We start from the raw sequence: 20,294 nt of genomic DNA on the forward strand, positions 1-20,294 counted from the left end.
AGTTGCATTGCTATTTCAACACTATCATCCTATTTGCATGATACATTTTAATTTCGATTGCCTCTAGTTGGATTTTCCTCTGGTTGAATTGAACCATGTAGAAATTACAATGTTTTAAACTTAAATTAAACTTAACCTGATTTATACTAGGATACATGGAGCTACTCGTTACAATAGAAGATTGCAATAGTGATGAACCTGAAGGATATTGAACCTGGGAGAATGCGGCAGGACATAATTTTAGGAAGGGGAGGAATATGCTAGCTAAGCAAAATGCTCTATTGTCTTATTTGTAACGCTATTCATGGGTATTTTTACATTATACATCAGTTAAACAAGATAGCTAGTTGATGCCATTGAATGTCAAAATCTCAATCATATTGATAATATTCACATTTCAAAAAGTGGTGATATTTTGTTGCCGGAAAACTCATGAGGCAAAACGCTTTCATCTGGCGGCTCCTAGGAAACAAAGTACCACGCGTCGCGAATCAGCATTCTATGGATAGTCCGTGGAGACGCAAGTGCTTTGTAGCTTATTGCCACTAGGGCGTTTTGCCTCACCAAATGTTAGATGTTTCTTCAAAATGTGGAAATTTTCGGTTTTCCGACCTTCCATGCACTATTTTGAAACTTTCTTCGCCTATCCTACATAATTTTAGATCTAGTTTTGTTACGGACATAATGACGGTAAATATGAGGAAACCACAAAGGCGTTTTGCATCGGGGGCGTTTTGGGCCTCTTCTCACCGGCTCCGGATCTCCAGGAAATCTAGGAGGAGAATGTGAAGAACAACAAAGCCCTTGGGTTGACCAACTACCAGGAGAGCTATTTAAAACGGTGGTGAGGCATCTAGAGCGCGTTGCACTGGGTCATAACGAAGATTAGGGAGGAGGAAGTTTCCGCAGGAGTGGATGGAAAGTGTGTGTCACATATATAAAAGAGCGATAAGCTGGATTGTAAACTACCGCATAATCACATTGCTGAACGCCGGCTCATAAGGTGTTTGCCATTCCCTCGCACAGCAGAAATGCGCTAATACAACGCATGCATCATCTATTCATCGACTTCAAAGCCGCATATATACAATCGATCGGGAACAGCTAGGCAGATAATGCAACACGGATTCCGGATAAACTGACACGGTTGATCAACGACGATGGATCGGGTGATGTGCGTAGTCGAGATTCAGGGCATTCTGAGTTCCTTGAAACGCGCAGAGGGTACGGAAGGTGATGGTCTTTCGTCTGCTATTCAACATTACTGGAAGGTATACGAAGAACAGGATTAACAAGAGTGGTAACTTTTAGTAAATCCGTCCAGTTTTTCCAATGACATAGATATTATGGCAGTAACTTGAGAAGATGGGAAGCACATCAGACTGAAGAGAGAAGCTAAGCGGATCGGACTAGTCATCAACACGTCGAAGATGAAGCAAGATAGGAAGAGGATCAAGAAGACAAGTGAGCCACCCACCGCGAGTTTGCATCGGTGGTGACGAAATCGAGGTGGTAGAAAATTATTTGGCTTACTAGTGACTGCCGAAAATGATACCAGCAGAGAAATTGAGACGCATAGTTGGAAATCGTACGTACTTTGGACTCCGCAAGACGCTTCGATCGAATAGAGTTCACCACCGTACCAAACTGACTATCTACATAACGCTTAATAGACCGGTAGTCCTCTACGGGCACGAGACCTGGACGATGCTCGTGGAGGAACAACGCGCACTTGAGTTTTAAGGAAAGTGCTGCGTACATCATGGTGGGGTCAGATGGCGGATACGTGGAGGAGGCGAATGAATAACGAGTTGCATGAGCTGGGGAGAACATCCATCGTTCACACCGTGAAAATCGGACGACTGCGTGGGCTCACGTAGCCAGAATGTCGGACAGTAACCCGTGAAAATGGTCTCGACAACAATCCGACGGGCACAAGAAGGCGAGTGCGCAGCGGGCAGGTGGACGATCAGGTGGAAGATGACTTGTGGACCTCCGTAGACTGCGTGGTTCATGCGGTACAGACCGACGAATGGAGAAGACTCTTATATACCGACAGGCCACTTCGGCCTTCAAACTAAAATAATAATAATAACCTACAGAATTTACTAACTTCAATTTGTACCGGTGAAAGAGCATTTAGTAAGGCTTTCAGATGCCACAGATACTCCCTCAATCCGACCACCAATTCACCAAAACACTCACCGTGGGCGCAATGTAGCTCTCCCTCGACAGACTTCCGTAAAGATAACCTTTAAATTGATTAAATGCAGGCGGCATAATTCCAACGGCCTGATTACCACCAGGCCACTTCGGCCCAATGTTAGACGTGATCGTGTTAACGGAAACCTGGCTCGATAGCGCACACTCCTCTAACCAAGTATTCGATTTTGGTCACGAGGTACACCATCTGATCGTAGTTCACGAAACAGCAGAAAGTCTTCCAGTGGTGGTGTTTTAACTGCAAGATGTTTAAAGGTAGAGTCATCGAAAATTTGAATGGAACATTTGGAGCAGATCTGGGTGCGTCCTGCAAGATAGCCTTCATATATGCGCTGTTTACACTCATTCGACACTCATTGCCACTCTGTTTCATCTATAGTGGAAAATATGGCCTCAAGCGAAGTTATTGTTCTAGGAGATTTCAATTTACCCGGTGTCTCATGGAAATCATCTCCAATGGGTTTTTTCCGACGGCGAACATTCCACATTCCATTTCGGGCATTGAAGTTAATCGACAGCTGCGCGGCGACGCTAGTTCAAGTCAATCACGTCGTAAACGAAAATCTACGCAGTTTGGACCTATGTTATGTGAGTGCCTGCCATCATCATAGGTTTACAGTTTTATGCAGACAGGAAGTTGATATCTCCACTCTGCCAGTGAGATATCAGCTCTACACTGATACTTCCTCCCTTCATACATGGGAGCTATAGAAGGAAGGTCGTGATAGTGCCATCACAAATTGCCCTCCGCTGCTTTCAAATCGACTCTATAAAACATTCTTCATGCTGCCAATCCTAACGGAATATCAACTATACTTTATCTAATGCTATCATGAACATGTAGTCCAAGTGATGATATTAGCATTCCATATCATGTAAATCGTTTAACTTCACGTAGAAGTAAAACACACGAAATCATTAATTTAGAGTAATTTATTAGTTTAGTCAGTAGTCCCCAGCATGCTTACCATCAAGAGCCACATTGCAATTTTGAACTGTTGAAGCGCTATATTTGCAATATTGGTTTTTCATTTCAAAAAGAATTTTAAAGTTTAGTACAAAATGATGTTTTATCGCCGTAGTTAACTATGAATCCATACTATTGTTTCTGCTCTTTCAGACTTGACAGGAAATAATTCTTTTGCATCACCATCTTTTCGAATCAGTTGGCAGAAAGTATTCTTAACTATTTTTCCAAATGATCATTTGATCGGGGGTCTTCCAATCCGCACCAAGTGCCGATGGAAAATCACGCAATATTGCGTACAAACGTGTTGCGGTTGTAATTGATTACAAAGCTCATTCAACTATACTCGTATTTGTAATCGAAGATATTTTCTATCAAATACGCGAGTTTAACTTTTAGATCTCGAGAATTCCTTGTAAAAAAAGGTCTTCACACATTTGCTGCCTACTAAAGACTTTGTTACACTATTCTTACAAGTACAATTCAATTATCTGAAAATGCCAACGCAGCTCCATGTCCAGAGCCCGATTGATCGAACTCGTTGCCGATTGATATATTGCTGATGTAGCTCGTTGTTGTTGCTATACCGTACGGCCGCTTGGGTTGCTGACGAAGGTGGCACCGTCGTTGAATTTGCTAAGTGCGGCTGACACTGGCGTTAACTCGCGCAAACATACACTAAGTATATGAATATTGTTTTGTGTTCTTTTTACGAGCAAAGTATCACAACCACAAGACAGTCTGAAAGCCGCTTGGTGCGGCCTAGCAGAACTCTGACTATATTTTTTTTTAAGGATTGTTGTCCACTATAAATTGGCGCGCAAATAACGACAGCATGGTTCAAAAGTGTTTTTGAAGCCAGATGAACATTTCTGCAGTGTTGCATAAAACTTCAGTAAATATGCATTCCGAATATCAAATGAATTTTCTGAAACCTTCTCTTAATCAATATCGGAGCAAGGAAAAAATCTCGATTTCGTTCAATATTTTCCGTGCCTCAAAATACGATGACATAATAGTTGATAGTCAACGTGTTTCCTGGAGGTAATTATCTAGCAATCTTTCAGTTGAATTTCGCCGAGCCCGTACTTATTTTTAAGAACAAAATCATCCTTATTACGGAGCAGTATGAAGCAGCATTATTCTTACATAAAGTTCAACAACGGCACGGCAAATGCTGGGTAAAGCGTACCATTGGAACTTCGCGTACCTGAATTAATAAAATAGACCCCATCTCGCAGTCCTTAGCCTCTTACCCAGCAACTCCTATCCCTACCTTCCCGTGGTGTTGGCCGGGATACGAGCAACCTTAGGGAAGATCGGGTAACCAACCCCGGTGGGAACTACACACTTAATTTATTTCGCCGAGGCCGGCAAAATAAATTACCGAGAATCCAACAGCTGAGAGCTCGGTAAAAATCTCGGTAAACAATTAAATTGCCGACTGGTCGTAAAACGAACGTAATCGTGCAACTGTCAAATTTTACTGAGATGTTCGGTAGTATGGTGCCGATTGACTCGGTATAGTGTTTTACCGAGATTCAGTAATGTTATATTTTTTCGTTATTCATAATTAGGCAGAATGCAAAAAAATATTATAATGAATATCCAAATAGGCATTTTAATCAGTTTTATTTTATTGTAGAGCTATCAATCATATATAAATTTAGTTGCTTTTGCTTTTGATGTCATTTTTAAACTCAGGAGTAAATATATTCTTGAAAATCCTTTTTTCGCCATATTCTTTTTTTTTGCAGCATGATGGGAAGAAGAAGAATACAAGGTACATGAGTACAACACGGTACAACTGCGTGGCGCGTAAATAATGAAAAGTTTATATAGAATCGATTTTCTTGAATTAGTTTTTGCACAAATATTTATAACGATGTCGTCATAAACCAAGTCACAAACAGCTATGCGTGAATTGATCGAAGTTTCTTAAAGTATTCTGCGGTACAGATGTGCACAACAAATATTCCGCTCCCGGTAGATAAAGCACAAACTTGTCGTTCAATGGTCTGCGCGAATAGAAACGAATTCCTCGAACATTCGACAATCAAAATGGCAGCCGATTTGTTCCTTCAGTATTCATAGGAACTGAATAAATCTTATATTAAATCCACTGAAACGAAAACAAAAGCCACATATTTTGTATGAGTTGAAATATATTCCGATTCAAATGTAATAGAATTAAATTGAAATACTTACACATAAAAGATATATTCAAGGATATATTCAATTTTATTATTATAAAAATCTAGTGTCCTCTTCTTTTGCCACCACACACGCATCTACTTTTCAGTTCTTGACACATAGGATTTACCGAGATTCGGTTCAACTTTACATTACCGATGACTGTGGCAAACTTGTTTGCCGAAATTCAGTAATCAATTTGAAAGTCTTATTTTCTAACGAAATTTCAGTAAAAATATGGTTTACTGACCGCGTTCGTCATTTTATTTTACCGAGAATAATTCTAGCGATTAAGTGTGTATGGTCTTATGCTGACAGGGAAAGGGGGGTTTGCTCCTCTCTGGAGGTGCAAATCTTATTGAGTGTCAGACACGAACTGGGAACAGCTTTCATAGTGATGGGCGATATGCAAAGGCGCGTGATCGGGTGGTGGCCGATCAACGAGAGAATGTGTATGTTGAGGATCAAAGGCCGGTTCTTCAACTTCAGCATAATCAACGTCCACAGCCCACACTCCGGAAGCACTGGTGATAATAAGGACGCATTCTACGCGTAGCTGGAACGTGAGTACGACAGCTGCCCAAGCCACGACGTCAAAATCATCATAGGAGATTTGAACGCTCAGGTTGGCCAAGAGGAGGATTTTAGACCGACTATTGGGAAGTTCAGCGCTCACCGGCACTGGAAGCAGCACTACGAGGAACATTTGAATGGCACTGAGAGTACAGGCAGTGAAAGTCAAGCCAGCGGAGGAGATGACTACGTCAGTTCAGCGGACGATGGAAGCCAACCAGCCCCCACCTTGAGGGAAGTTAAGGATGCCATCCAACAGCTAAAGATCAATAAAGCAGCTGGTAAGGATGGTATCGGAGCTGAGCTCATCTGATAGGTCCGGAGAAGCTAGCCACTTGCCTGCACAAATTGATAGTCAGATTCTGGGAAACTGAACAGCTACCGAAGGAGTGGAAGAAAGGGGTTATATGCCCCATCTACAAGAAAGGCGACAAGCTGGTGTGTGAGAACTTTCAAGCGATCACCATTCCTAATGCCGCCTACAAAGTGATATCCCAGATCATCTTCCGTCGTCTGTCACAATTAGTGAATGAGTTCGTGGGAAGTTATCAAGCCAGCTTCGTTGACGGCCGCTCGACAACGGACCCGATCTTTACTGTACGCATCATCTGTTCGTTGACTTCAAGGCGGCATACGACAGTATAGACCGTGTAGAGCTATGGAAAATTAAGGACGAGAACAGCTTCCCTGGGAAGCTTACCAGACTGATCAAAGCAACGGTGGATAGTGTACAAAACTGTGTGAAGATTTCGGGCGAACACTTCAGCTCGATCGGCTCGATCGGCATCATCCGAGCACTTTCGTGCCTGTTGTTCAACATTGCGCTAGAAGGCGTCATGCGGAGAGCCGGGGTACGATTTGCAACAGATCTAGTCAATTTATTTGTTTCGCGGATGACATGTACATTGTCGGCCGACCATTTGCAAAGGTGGCAGAACTGTGAAGCAACAAAAATTAGACTGGTGGTGAATCCGTCAAAGACAAAGTACATGCTTGTGGGTGGAACCGAGCGCGACAGGGCCCGCCTGGGAAGCAGTGTTACGATAGACGGGAATACCGCAGATAGACGTTCAAGTTCGACTCACTATCTTGTGTAAAAAACATGGCCGTCGGATTGCCAAGTAGCAATAAGCGAAGAGATGGCGCCACATGTCAAAACGGCAAACGTTATTTGCGGTTTTGTTTTGATTTTTTATTTCGTCAAAATCTTTTAGTTTCTTGATCGGATCTGCTCGATGGGACTCTTAATAAAAATGTATGAATCACACACAAACGCGCTGTTGAAAAATAAACCGAAAAATGTTCAGCACGCCAGAGATGATAGGGGAAATGTTCCGATCTCCAGCTATTTCCATCTCATCGCTAAAAAAAGAAATACGGCACCAAATTCGTCGCATCTTTTTGTCAACATGCGTGCTCACTGCTGAAAAAAATCACAAAAATAATTAACAAACCAAATTACATACCATTGCTTTGTTTTTGATGGGATGGAAATAGGAGCTATGAGATGAAGTGGCGAACCGTTATTCTATTTGTTACTCAGAATGGGTTATTTCATTTTTGATTTTTAGATTCTTTTCCATGTCCTACTTGACTGGACTATTCGTTGGTTTTGCAACGAAAAAATCTACGATTTTCGGTCCAGGCACATGTTTTCGAATCACAACGGCAAAAAACACGCATGGGAAAGGATCTAAGAGAGCCAATGCGAATGTTCCGAAATAGCATACACGCGGCTTCACAATTCCTTTACTATATCGTGGCATGAATTGCAAGTGAAGTAATTCGCTTTAGCTACATTGTGAAAGTCAGATAAAAATGATTTTTGCGCTCGTGTGGGAAGATCTTTGTTGAGTGTTTCTGTTTTGCTTCCATGTTTTGGTGGGTGACGCGGGTGAGGTAGAAGGGTCAGACAGAGTAGAAGGCGATATGACAAAACGTCAGTTTTCATGTAGCAATAAGTTGTATAGGCGGCGCTAGCGTGCTATGCAATTCCAACGTATTTAGATTTAAAAATTTACACAAGAGACAAATTCAAATGTATGAGCTTAAACGTCTGTCTGCGGGAATACCTTCGAGGTGGTCGAGGAATTCGTCTACCTCGGATCCTTGCTAACGGCTGATAACAATGTTAGTCGTGAAATACGAAGGCGCATCATCTGTGGAAGTCGGGCCTTCTACGGGCTCCAGAAGAAACTGTGGTCAAAAATCAGAAGGGTTGTGTACAAGACACGACCGCAAGGTAGACGTTGGGAAACGTAAGGATATTATTGTAACACAATACGCATTGTAGTTTATTAGCCTTATACCTTCTTGCGGCTTCTCCTTCAGACGTGCGCTTGTAATTTTGATGCCGACGGCAACTTTCTGCTATGACCAAGCGATTATAATTTGCACTTTAAACAAAATTCGTCACAGCTTAACCTTCGCTTCTACAAAATTGTGATCCTGAGAATCGATTTATTTTCAATACCAACCCAATCACAAACTGCAACAAAACCAAATATGTAAATATTTTGAGAAAATTACACTTGGCTGCCACTGATGCCATCCATGCGAATAAATATTTGTAGCATCTCCATCTCATGATTCTGCTACGGATGGTAATTTTCTGGCGTCGCAAAGCGGTTAATTTACAATTTAAACAAAAATCTTCACACAACAACCTTCCCTTGTATAAAATGGTGGTTCTGAAAAGAACCAATTTATTGGTCCTGCAGCAAAACCAGTTCCAAAACCATGCAAGAAAATTTTACTGCAGTGACGCTGACGCCGACGAATCCACTCGATAGTTTGCCGCTTAACCGCTACAGATGCAGAAACCACCCCCTCCGATGCTAGGACCGTTACCAACGCCATCGTTCTGTGCGCTCTTCGTTCCCGCTCTCCGTGACCACTCACCGTGGATCATCGTACAGAAATGACGCGCGAATCATGGGCTTTTTATACCCAGAGAAAATGAAACAGTGGGTCACAAGGCCCGTAACTTACATCATTCTGATGTCCGTGTTGGGAATGCATGAATGGGATTGGTTGATTCTGATATTTTTACTGGGTAGGACAAGAATTTAAATTTTCAATAGTTTATCGTTAATAACCAAAAGGTTCAATGAAATTGGTAAATTGGTGGAGAGTTACCGAGGCGATTGATATATAAATCTCGAATATCCACCAAAAGATAAAGGCTTTATTTACGTTAAAAAAACTTACATGATTTCGTGACGGTCCCCAATTTTATATTCTGATTTGACACCCAGTACCTTCGGGTAAGACGTTGTTCAACGTCAAAAAGATTTGCTTCCGCACCAAATGTGTCATGTACAAGACGTTAATAAGACCGGTAGTCCTTCACGGACATGAAACATGGGCAATGCTCGAGGAGGACTTGCAAGTACTCGGAGTATTCGAGAGACGGGTGCTTAGGACCATCTTTGGCGGTGTGCAAGAAGACGGTGTGTGGCAGCGAAGAATGAACCACGAGCTCGCTCAGCTCTACGGCGAACCCAGTATCCAGAAGGTAGCTAAAGCCGGACAGCAACCCTGCAAAGATGGTGTACGATTCCGATTCGGCAGGTACGAGACGGCGTGGAGCGCAGCGAGCGAGATGAGCAGACCAGGTGCAACACGATTTGGCGAGCGTGGAGCGTATTCGAGGATGGAGAGATGCGGTCTTGAACCGTGTATTGTGGCGTCAAATTGTTGATTCAGTGTTATCTGTTTAGATAAATAAATAAATGAATGAAATATTGACTTTTGGCGCTAAAACTGACCCTCAGTTGAACGGATCAGAACGGAGTTCGATCGGAAATTGTCAGTATTCAACCGATTATGAATATGTTACGAAGTGAGGGTGACAAAGAAGGCTTCATGGGCTTCACCAAAAACATTTGGTTCAATCAAAGTTAGTTGCCTATTTCCGGGGATTAAACCACCCGACTTGGACATTAATTTACAATGTTGTGAAAACTCATATGTGAATATGTACGTTATGTGAAAGATACTGATTTGGAAAATGTATTGGAGGTAACCACTTTCCCTTCGATGGGACTCGAACCCATGACTCTACAGTACACTAGACTGGTGCTTTAACCAACTAAGCTACGAAGGACCTCCGTCGGCCTTCGCAACCTAGCGGCTACTGAACGAGCTCGAGATTCCCAAATTGGACGCATAGTCAAATCACTCGCAATCCATTTCTCAAACCAACACTTCCACATGTGTATAGTACACGTCCACATTAGAGGAGCGTGAGTATTTAGATTGACTTCATCAGCAACTGTACTGATCAAGTGAGGTTGTGTAAGCTATTTGCCAGTCGGTCGTCAAGCTATTTATTTATGCCTTTTTTCCCTTTGAAAATAAACGTTTCCAATGAACCTTTTTTTAATGAATTAGAATTTTTATTTAGTTAGGACAAATGGTCCGATAGTCGTGGGTGTTCTTATCCTTAGCATCCTTTTTCAGAGAATATACGGAATAATCGTAGCAACTCAGAGTGTCAGTCACAACACGAAATAGATAAAAACAGCTTGAAAATTCCTTCAATATCGATAAAGTATTAATAACATACCTTATTTTATCGTTTTTGTAACAATAGTTGCGGTAGTGTTCTAATACTTGTAAATCCCGTATACAACCAATGGAATTCGCAACTATAGGAACATGAGCTATGAAATATCGGAACAATGCACCAATAATTGGAGAATTGGTTTTAGGTAGTAAGGCTGGATTCTGTGGCAACTTCAACACTTTTCATGCAAAATAAGGCTAAAGAGCTTTCGAGCTAACTCTCAAGCAAAATACAGTATAGATTTAGTTCAAGTAATCAAATAACGTTGGATGGTGCTTAGTTCCTCCACTATTGGATCTTTTACCCTAACGCAGTTTGAAATCATTTCGATTTAAAATGGAAGCATGTTAAATTAAATGTTGCGTTAATCTGCATTTTTTGAATGTGTCTGGCAATACATAAAAAATCATTTTTTTCTGGGTAGACTATTGTATGAGAGTAGCATCACTTCCATCCTTTACCACAAGTATTGATTTAGGACAAATCTTTTTCTCTTAGATGGAAGCATTGCACTCTCCAACAATCAGATCTGTCCCGGCTACGTCTTTTCGAAAATGTGTACTGAGGAAGGTGGAGCATAGTTAGTAGTAGACGTAAGCTGGGGAATGACGGGGCACGTGGCCCACCAAATTTAATATTTTCCCTGAAATTTAATTTAAAACGCTAAAATTTTCCTGAAAATAAAACTGATTATCAGCCAGTTTTTATAAACCGGCTTGAGATATATACAAGTGCTACAGGAAGTTTTGGAATCGTTAGTGTAAAAGGCATAGCAGTAAATAGGAATCGTTTTGCTACAGCGTGAAACATAGAAAGACCGAGGAGGTCGTCTATCAATGGACTTTTCTAAAAAATGTGGTACATAAGTTTCACTTAATACGCCCAGCGGTGTTGATATCTTTCTCGTGCGTTTGAAAGAGTTAAAAGGCATAAGGTTCAAATATCACTTATAGATAGACAATATCGCTTGATGTATGAGAATAGCAAAAGGTTGATAAATGGTCTATTCGTTTGTATTTAAATGCCGATCTACTAACTTTTTACAAGAGATTTACCTGAAGATACAATCAAACTAATTTTACAAATCTGATTACCTTTCCTAAAGATAGATTGATATAAGCCCTCGCCTACCTCAGATGTTATTTGCCTTTAAATCCCAACTCAGGCCGATTCGCTTACAAATGAATATTCATCGCTTGTTTATTACTTCCCCTCGTACTGTTTTTTGGGAAATTTATTCAAATCACTTTACGCTTGACTTTGATTAGATCTGGCGATCCCATGGTTCGTCACTCTCGTTTTTCACCTGTCGGTTCGTTGCCGTTGAAAGCTGGCCAACATTTCAACGTTAACCTTCTACCATGCCGGATACGATGAAAAGTATCATCCCTTGGACGTTCAAACCTAATTTGTTACAATTTCTTCAAGATGCTGCTGACGGACACCTTCCTCAGCTCTGAGGAGAGCATGCTCGGTTTCCACTGCCGTTGTCCGTTTTTTGACAACTGAATTCGGGCGTCATTTTTCAGTTCCTCGGTGTTCTGCATCCAACAGCTTCATCAACAAAATACCCAAGGGAAAGATTTGGACTCCACGGCAGCAAAACAGCCATCGCTCATCCACATAAATTAATTATAAAGTAATATCAGAAAAGAGGAGAACCGTGTTCCATGGCGAAGCGGGCCTCACGCATGAACGCATGCAAGGATAGTCAGTCAAACAATGGATGCTCGACACGACAAGTGGATTGAGGTCAGATCTGTAACAAGCAGAAGGGATGCTGCTCGACGCTACCCACCCATGCATCAGTTGTTCTGCCAAAAGTTTGCGATAGAAGTAGCGTTGTTTGTTTTGATTGTTCCCGTTTGATATAGAGGGTAGCGAGGAAAGCGTCTGGTTTCTGGCTAATTTCTCACAGGGGTGGCGAGGCAGATAGGCACAGTCAAGAGCAAATCCTGTGGGATTATCTACATTGAATGATAATTTCAGTGAAGTGTGTTTCTTTTATTAACAAGTCGGTAGACACGAGTGAACGAATGGTGGAAAGGGTGTTCACGAGTATCGTGTTACCCTGTTAGTGGAGGGCTTGAGATAGGACGAGGAAAGGCAAAGCATGGATAATTGTTTTTATCTGGTCAGTGATCTCTGCGAAATTGAGACGACGAAGCTGTTGTCACACAAGTGGAACAAGTTGATAATAATCTTTCAATTTGGTTCTCGGATTACAGGTGGATTATCAATTGGAGTTCAAGGGTGATGAGGTTAAATTGTAGATACTTACTGATGAAACCCATCAGTTTTAAATAAGTAGGAATACCTACTAAGTCTGCTTAATTTTCGCCAAAATTCCGCAGAGCAATTCTCAATAGCAGGAAACACACATTTCCTTTTTAGAGTTACCCTATGAAGGGCATACTTTTAGTGGACAAGAAAGGAAAACTCAAATGTTTAATTTTTCCTTCTGCGTACAGCTATCAACTAGCTTTTCGATTGAATTGTCTATTTGTCAGGATATAAATTCGTTCCGCTATTAAAATCACTTCAACCAAAAGGGGCAAATGGTTCTGATCCCTTGAATGTAAAAACAAACTGATGGTAGCAGGTCCAGTTCAATCAGCCATCCATTATAAATGACCTCCGGCCACTGTAAAGGGAGTGTAGATAAAATAATTCAAACAAGAGAGTTCTTTTAGAAAGTCGGTGTCATGGTGCTTCTGATAGATGATTAGATAATGTTGTCCAATTACTGTAATTTATTTCTTGTCAATACATATAGCAAATTTAATTGGCACAGTAGTTATCCAAGCTCAACTAGATCTATCCACGTTAGATGAAAAACAAATGAAGGCGTTTTGTGTCATTTTCCCCAGTTTGCAAAACCAATCGTACGGTAGGATAGAAAGCTATAATAATTCAGTTGTAACGGCGCATGTGACCAGGAAAACGGTAAAATAGATTTCACTCGAAAAAATTCATGTTGTATAGCCCCCTAGGTTAAGTTTCAGAATGGGCGAATGGTCAAGCAGTCATTCAACGTTATTTCCTGGGTAGGAGAGTTGAGGGCGTATTAAGGATTTTGAGTAGAAAATCCGTTTTATTTTAAAATTTTACTTTACTGTTTAAACGGTGACGTTATTTGAAGTTTGTGTAGAAAATACTATGGAAATTCTTAAAAAAGACAATAGGTGTCTACTCCAGATTTTTTATAATAAGGGGATGCATTCCGTATAAGGTTGACTCGCAACCTGCCTAAGGGGCCTACGACATCAACGAAGTAGAAGCGGACATTACAAGGACGAGTCAACAAGGTTGAAAATAGAAATGAAAAGGTACGGTATATCTTAAAGCATTGTTTTATTCAATTTTAAGTTTTGTTTAAGGTTAGTTATTAGGATTCGTAGGGATTCCATTCGATCACGGATGAGCCAACGCTTCTTTGTAATAATCTGAAAATACAGGTTTTTAGCTATTTATTGTCAATAATTGATGAAAAGTTCAGAGTGAAGTATTGTGTTCTGCATTGCGCGGCCGGTAATGAAAATTAATCAGTTCAGTGCGTGATTTCTCTTGTTTCGGACAGCAGAACGATCGCGCGGTCGGCTGAAGTATTGTGTTCTGCATTGCGCGGCCGGTAATAAAAATTAATCAGTTCAGTGCGTGATCTCTCTTGTTTCGGACAGCAGAACGATCGCGCGGTCGGCCGAAGTATTGTGTTCTGCATTGCGCGGCCGGTAATAAAAATTAATCAGTTCAGTGTGTGGTCTCTCTTGTTTCGGACAGCAGAACGATCGCGCGATCGGCTGAAGTATTGTGTTCTGCATTGCGCGGCCGGTAATGAAAATTAAACAGTTCAGTGCGTGATTTCTCTTGTTTCGGACAGCAGAACGATCGCGCGGTGGGCCGAAGTATTGTGTTCTGCATTGCGCGGCCGGTAATGAAAATTAAACAGTTCAGTGCGTGATTTCTCTTGTTTCGGACAGCAGAACGATCGCGCGGTCGGCTGAAGTATTGTGTTCTGCATTGCGCGGCCGGTAATGAAAATTAATCAGTTCAGTGCGTGATCTCTCTTGTTTCGGACAGCAGAACGATCGCGCGGTCGGCCGAAGTATTGTGTTCTGCATTGCGCGACCGGTAATGAAAATTAATCAGTTCAGTGCGTGATCTCTCTTGTTTCGGACAGCAGAACGATCGCGCGGTCGGCCGAAGTATTGTGTTCTGCATTGCGCGGCCGGTAATGAAAATTAAACAGTTCAGTGCGTGATCTCTCTTGTTTCGGACAGCTGAACGATCGCGCGGTCGGCCAAAATATTAGTGTTATTTCCCATCCCATAGATCGCATCACTTACCAAAGTGAATCCAGATAAATTATCCTTTGTAACTAAAACGAAATCCTATCCCAAGACAATCGTGGAGATGCAGAGGTATACTCGGTCTCTAGTAGCAACGAGAGTCGGACTAACAATCCTTCCATTCCTATATGACCGTAAGGACGTGGCCGGCGCCGTTATTGGCTTTAAATATTTGAGCTCCCGAAACGTGTACATTGAGAATGGGTAGCTAACCCCAAGCCCCATTCATTGTGTTCTCTGTACAATTTCGCAAGTTCAGTCAATCACGGAGTAGCAACTACGAATTGTGCGGTCATAATGCTCATGCTCATGCTCATGCTCATAATTGATGAAAAGTTCAGAAATGGCTAAACCAACCAATCAGGTACATACATCGCAAGCACATACATCAAAATCAAGCGACTTGCGGGTTTGGCACTAATCCTTAGTTCGAACAATATTTTACACAGAGCAGACGCAGCGGAGCGAAAGCGGCGGAGCGGACACTGTAAGTGTTCGGTTTTGTTAATTGTGTATATTAAAGAGATTTTGTATTTTAATAATCCTAAATTTGTATGACAGGATGTTTTTGTGTGAGTTTGAAGGTTTTTTCTCAGCAGAGTAGGCCCACTTGGCATACAAGCAGATAGCCACTAGGAGCAACCACCTTAACTGCTACCAACCACCCACCAAGCATCTTCAATCCACCACCAGGAGCCGCAGGGTATGGAGTTGGGAGCGGCCATGATGGGTTGCACAAATGGGTGGTACGAAACAGGGATGAAGACTGGAAGAGTTGAGACCACCATCATGAACCCTGGCCTGAAAATCGTGTAATAGCTTGTTCACTTACCCGGCAATCGTGAACGAGTTAGGAAGTCTAGAGAGTGATTAGTTTTCGGAAACAAATATTGAAAGCCATAAGACCAGGATATCAGGTAATTGCCCAGCCATCATCTCCGGATGTCTTCCGGGTTCCCTAAATTGTGACCGTGATTGTGATGTGTGCTTTCGTTTCGAACGTCATAGGACCCCGTTGTTCCACCGTGGTGTCACTATTTTGACCGTTGTATCTGCGACACGGCCCCAGTTCCCGGGGAGTCCTTGTGCCGTCCTAGAACCCCTTCGCCGGATAGATTCCGGCACCGTAATTTGCCGAAGACCGATCCGTCAACATATTGGTAGTCTAGGACGCGCAGCTGGATCGACAAATATCCGCCTACGATCCCTTGGTGCCACCCACGGCGCGGAACGTAACCAGATGTGGACGAAGCCATCCGTAGAAGACAGAGAGAGAGCAGAAACGCGCAGAAGGAGAGGAAGTGGTTGGGCAGTGAAGAAAGGGGCCCCGTCTTGTAAGGTTAGTTAGTGGATAAGGAAGTGGGAGGCAAGTTAGAAGGAGTGTAGCTAATAAACATGTGAAAATCTTTGAAAAGTGCTGATAGGTTTTCCTTAATTCAAGTGCGAAAATTCCCTGTCCCGCGATAAATATACGAGAGTGTGCCGACCCTGAGGCAGTTGATTCGGGGAGTCTCGGAAGTGCTCCCGGTTGGCTAGACCGGCAATTACAACACAGCAGCACGAAGGTGCTGGTAGCATTCTCAGCGGAAAATCATCGCATTGGTGGTCATTTAGACAATGCTGAAGATGTATTCCAAGCTAACAGACCCGACGAACTTCGTTTCGCCTAAAATTGATTTATTCTCTGCTTATTTCTCGAGTTATGCAGAAATTTCTGTTTCATTTGTATGGGAGCCCCTTTTTCTAAAGAAGGGAGGTGTCTCGAACCATCTTAAGAACCTTCAGTAGTTCAAATGTTTTGGAGTCTATAAGGTTCAGACAGACAGACTTTTCGGGGGAAATTGATCGCTCTCCAAAAACATGCTTTGATAACATCAGAAAGAAGCACAATGATTTTTTAAATATTTTCCCTTCAAATTACGCGGAATTTTCGAATTGCTGTGCCATACATGAACGATTTTTGTTATTGAATTCGACAGCACATGCAATTATAAAATTTTGGGGGACTTGATCTACGCAATAAATATTTTTTCTTGCCAACCCTTCATCAAATCTGTCAAATCTACAAAAATTAGAAGCCTGAAACCAGATTTATATATTTTTTTAAATTTTTTCGCCAATTTTTTGTATGGGTGACTAATGGAGGATCAAATGACCCAATATTAAGGCAAAAACTTCAAATCCAAATATTCTAAAACTTAATACGCAAAATACGCGGAATTTTCGAATTGCTGTGCCATACATGAACGATTTTTGTTATTGAATTCGACAGCACATGCAATTATAAAATTTTGGGGGACTTGATCTACGCAATAAATATTTTTTCTTGCCAACCCTTCATCAAATCTGTCAAATCTACAAAAATTAGAAGCCTGAAACCAGATTTATATTTTTTTTTAAATTTTTTCGCCAATTTTTTGTATGGGTGACTAATGGAGGATCAAATGACCCAATATTAAGGCAAAAACTTCAAATCCAAATATTCTAAAACTTTGATGGAATGTTGACATTTTCATCAGTACATCAATTAAGCATATTTATGGCTTTGTGCTGTAAAAAAAACGAAAGCATTTGATCATTGTTATGAAAAGTAGTTCAAAATTTGCGCGGCCAATAAAAAAATCTTTAGGAAGGTCAAAACATACAAAACGCCCCGCAGAATAAATAATGTTGTCAATCCAAAAAATAACTCACCACATAAAGGTCATTTGTCTAGAGAATCTATACTAAAAAATGCGCTAGAACAAAACAAATAGATTGTGATGTCTTAGCGAAAAGTCATCGAGTAGCTGTCGGACAGTAACAGCACGAAATGAAAATTCAACGCAAAAATTCAGACAAGCAAGTTGCAGTTAGTTATTGGAAAAGCATATTGGGAAAAGAAAATTTGTTCTTCCCAGGACCAGGACTACGAAAGGCAACTTTCTGTCGTCGCCAAATGATTAATTTTGCACTTTGAAGAAATTCTCGGATCTACCTCCCTTGTGTAAAATAATGTTCCAGCAAAGAACCGATGTACTTCCTTAATGTAAACGACTTTATAATTCCTAACAGCAACAAAATCAGGATCTTCTGATATTATTATTTATTCAGACTAAGGCCGAAGTGGCCTGTGCGGTATATAAGAGTCTTCTCCATTCGGCTCGGTCCATGGCTACACGTCGCCAACCACGCAGTCTACGAAGGGTCCGCAAGTCATCTTCCACCTGATCGATCCACCTTGCCCGCTGCGCACCTCGCCTTCTTGTGCTCGTCGGATCGTTGTCGAGAACCATTTTCACCGGGTTACTGTCCGACATTCTGGCTACGTGCCCGGCCCACCGCAGTCGTCCGATTTTCATGGTGTGAACGATGGATGGTTCTCCCAACAGCTGATGCAACTCGTGGTTCATTCGCCTCCTCCACGTACCGTCCGCCATCTGCACCCCACCATAGATGTACGGATGGTTCTTCCAAAACCTTTTAGCAAACCAGATTTTTGTGGTTAGCTATAAGCTGAAATGTTTATTTCTATTTTAGTGCACGCTTTTTATCGCTTTACATGGTACTTACAATTTTTGGTGTACAACTTTGCAGAATGGTATCACGTTACAAATCTTTTGATCCACACTGTGCTATATTCCTGCATCATGAAATGACTGATTCAGACTAATCTTTATCACTAAGTGAGATTTCATTATTACTTACAGTAACTAAGATTCTATGTCCACGATAAATATTTGCACGTTTTATGTTTAGTGTAGATAGCACGAAACCTAGAGTAAGACCGATTTTAACATGTATTTCAATTTGAATTTTCTTTGTAAGTATCTATTACCTTTAATGTAAAACTAGTCCAGCCTAGTGAGTGAGTTCAAATTACTTTTAATTTAGGAGAATAATTAAGAATTTTGGAAAGAATAATCTAATGTAAGAGACACGTTTGAGCACAATTTGCTTTAGAGAAATAGAGAAACATAACGTGGCTTTCACTTGTTTGGTATGTCCATTGTTTTACCGTAAGCGGTCAGCAAGAACTCTATCGCTCGTTTTGTTGATATATGGTCATCCTTTGGTCATTGTAGTGAAGATATCAGTTTTCGGCTATCCTTCGTACCACTGTTCTTTACGCATTGATCGACCGCCTCATCGACCGATATAGCGTTGCAACAGGGGTTCACATCGTGACATTCCCCCACCCGTGAACATGGAGGGGGTCCTGGGGTATCCTTGGTACCTTCATGTTCACCAATCCTCATGATATCAAGTACCGCTAACTTTACTGCAGCTCGTCGAAGAACTCCCGATGCTGTGCGCACTAGAGCTTGCCTAATACGTCCATCTCTTCCAGGAATAGTTTTCTCCACGCGTCCGCGGATCCACTGGTTCCGAGAGGTTCCACCGACTATCATGACCAAATCACCTACTTCTAGATCCCGCGTTTCTGCGAACCATTTTGATCGCCGGGCAATGACCGGCGTATACTCTTTAATCCATCTGTGCCAGAAATCGTTGCATATTGATTGTGCTAACTTCCAACTACTTCGTAGAACGGCGGTCTGTGGAACTGATTCTGACGGCGGGATTTTTAGGCCACTTGAATTACCCAACAAAAAGTGGTTGGGTGTGAGTGACTCTTGATGTGCTGACTCAAGAGGGATGTAGGTAAGAGGTCTAGAGTTGATCATGAATTCTGCTTCCACTAGAATTGTTTCAAGTGTTTCGTCGTCTGGCTTGCGAGGAGCATCCGTTACTGCACCGATGGCTACCTTCACCGATCGCACTAGCCGCTCCCATGCGCCTCCCATATGAGGAGTTGCTGGAGGGATAAACAACCACTTTGTGTGCGCACTCGTAAACGTGGAAGCCAAAGCTTTATTCATTTTGCGTTGACATTCCAGCTCCTTATTAGCTCCTTGGAAGCATGTACCATTGTCACTATACACTTCAGTTGGTGGACCTCGTCGCGCAACGAAACGGCGAACTGCCATGATACACGATTCGGTTGATAAGCTATGTACCAGCTCAATGTGAACCGCACGCACCGTGAGGCACGTGAATACTGCCACCCACCGTTTTACCTGGCTTCTTCCAACCTTGACTAAAACCGGTCCAAAATAGTCAAGGCCTACGTACGTGAATGGTCGGACAAATGGTTGAAGTCGAGCCGATGGAAGGAATTGCCATCACTGGCGGCTTAGGACAAGCTTTTTTCACCCGACAGAAGACACACTCCTTTGAAACCTTTTCGATGAGATTCCGTAGCTTGGCAATTTCGAATCTTTGACGCATTTCATTCACAAAGGTTTCCCTGTTGGCGTGGCGGAAGCAGCGATGATAGTAGTCCACTATTAATTTTGTAATTAAGTGTTTTCGAGGTAAAATGGCAGGAAACTTTGCTTCGGTAGGCGCGAAGGCTGCTGCTCCGAGTCTACTTCGC

General features: G+C 41.9%; 1 protein-coding gene and 1 non-coding gene across 5 annotated transcripts in view; both read right to left on the reverse strand.

Annotated features, from left to right (window-relative positions):
• LOC134205133 (T-cell leukemia homeobox protein 3) overlaps nucleotides 1-20,294 on the reverse strand; it is a 348,199-nt gene that overhangs the window by 130,923 nt on the left and 196,982 nt on the right. The gene's annotated exons all lie outside the window — the stretch shown is intronic.
• On the reverse strand, nucleotides 9,989-10,064 carry Trnat-agu (transfer RNA threonine (anticodon AGU)). Its single transcript has one exon. It is a non-coding gene; the product is annotated as a tRNA-Thr (tRNA).

The sequence above is a fragment of the Armigeres subalbatus genome, chromosome 1, assembly GCF_024139115.2.
Source record: "Armigeres subalbatus isolate Guangzhou_Male chromosome 1, GZ_Asu_2, whole genome shotgun sequence".
Taxonomy (NCBI): Eukaryota; Metazoa; Arthropoda; class Insecta; order Diptera; family Culicidae; genus Armigeres; species Armigeres subalbatus.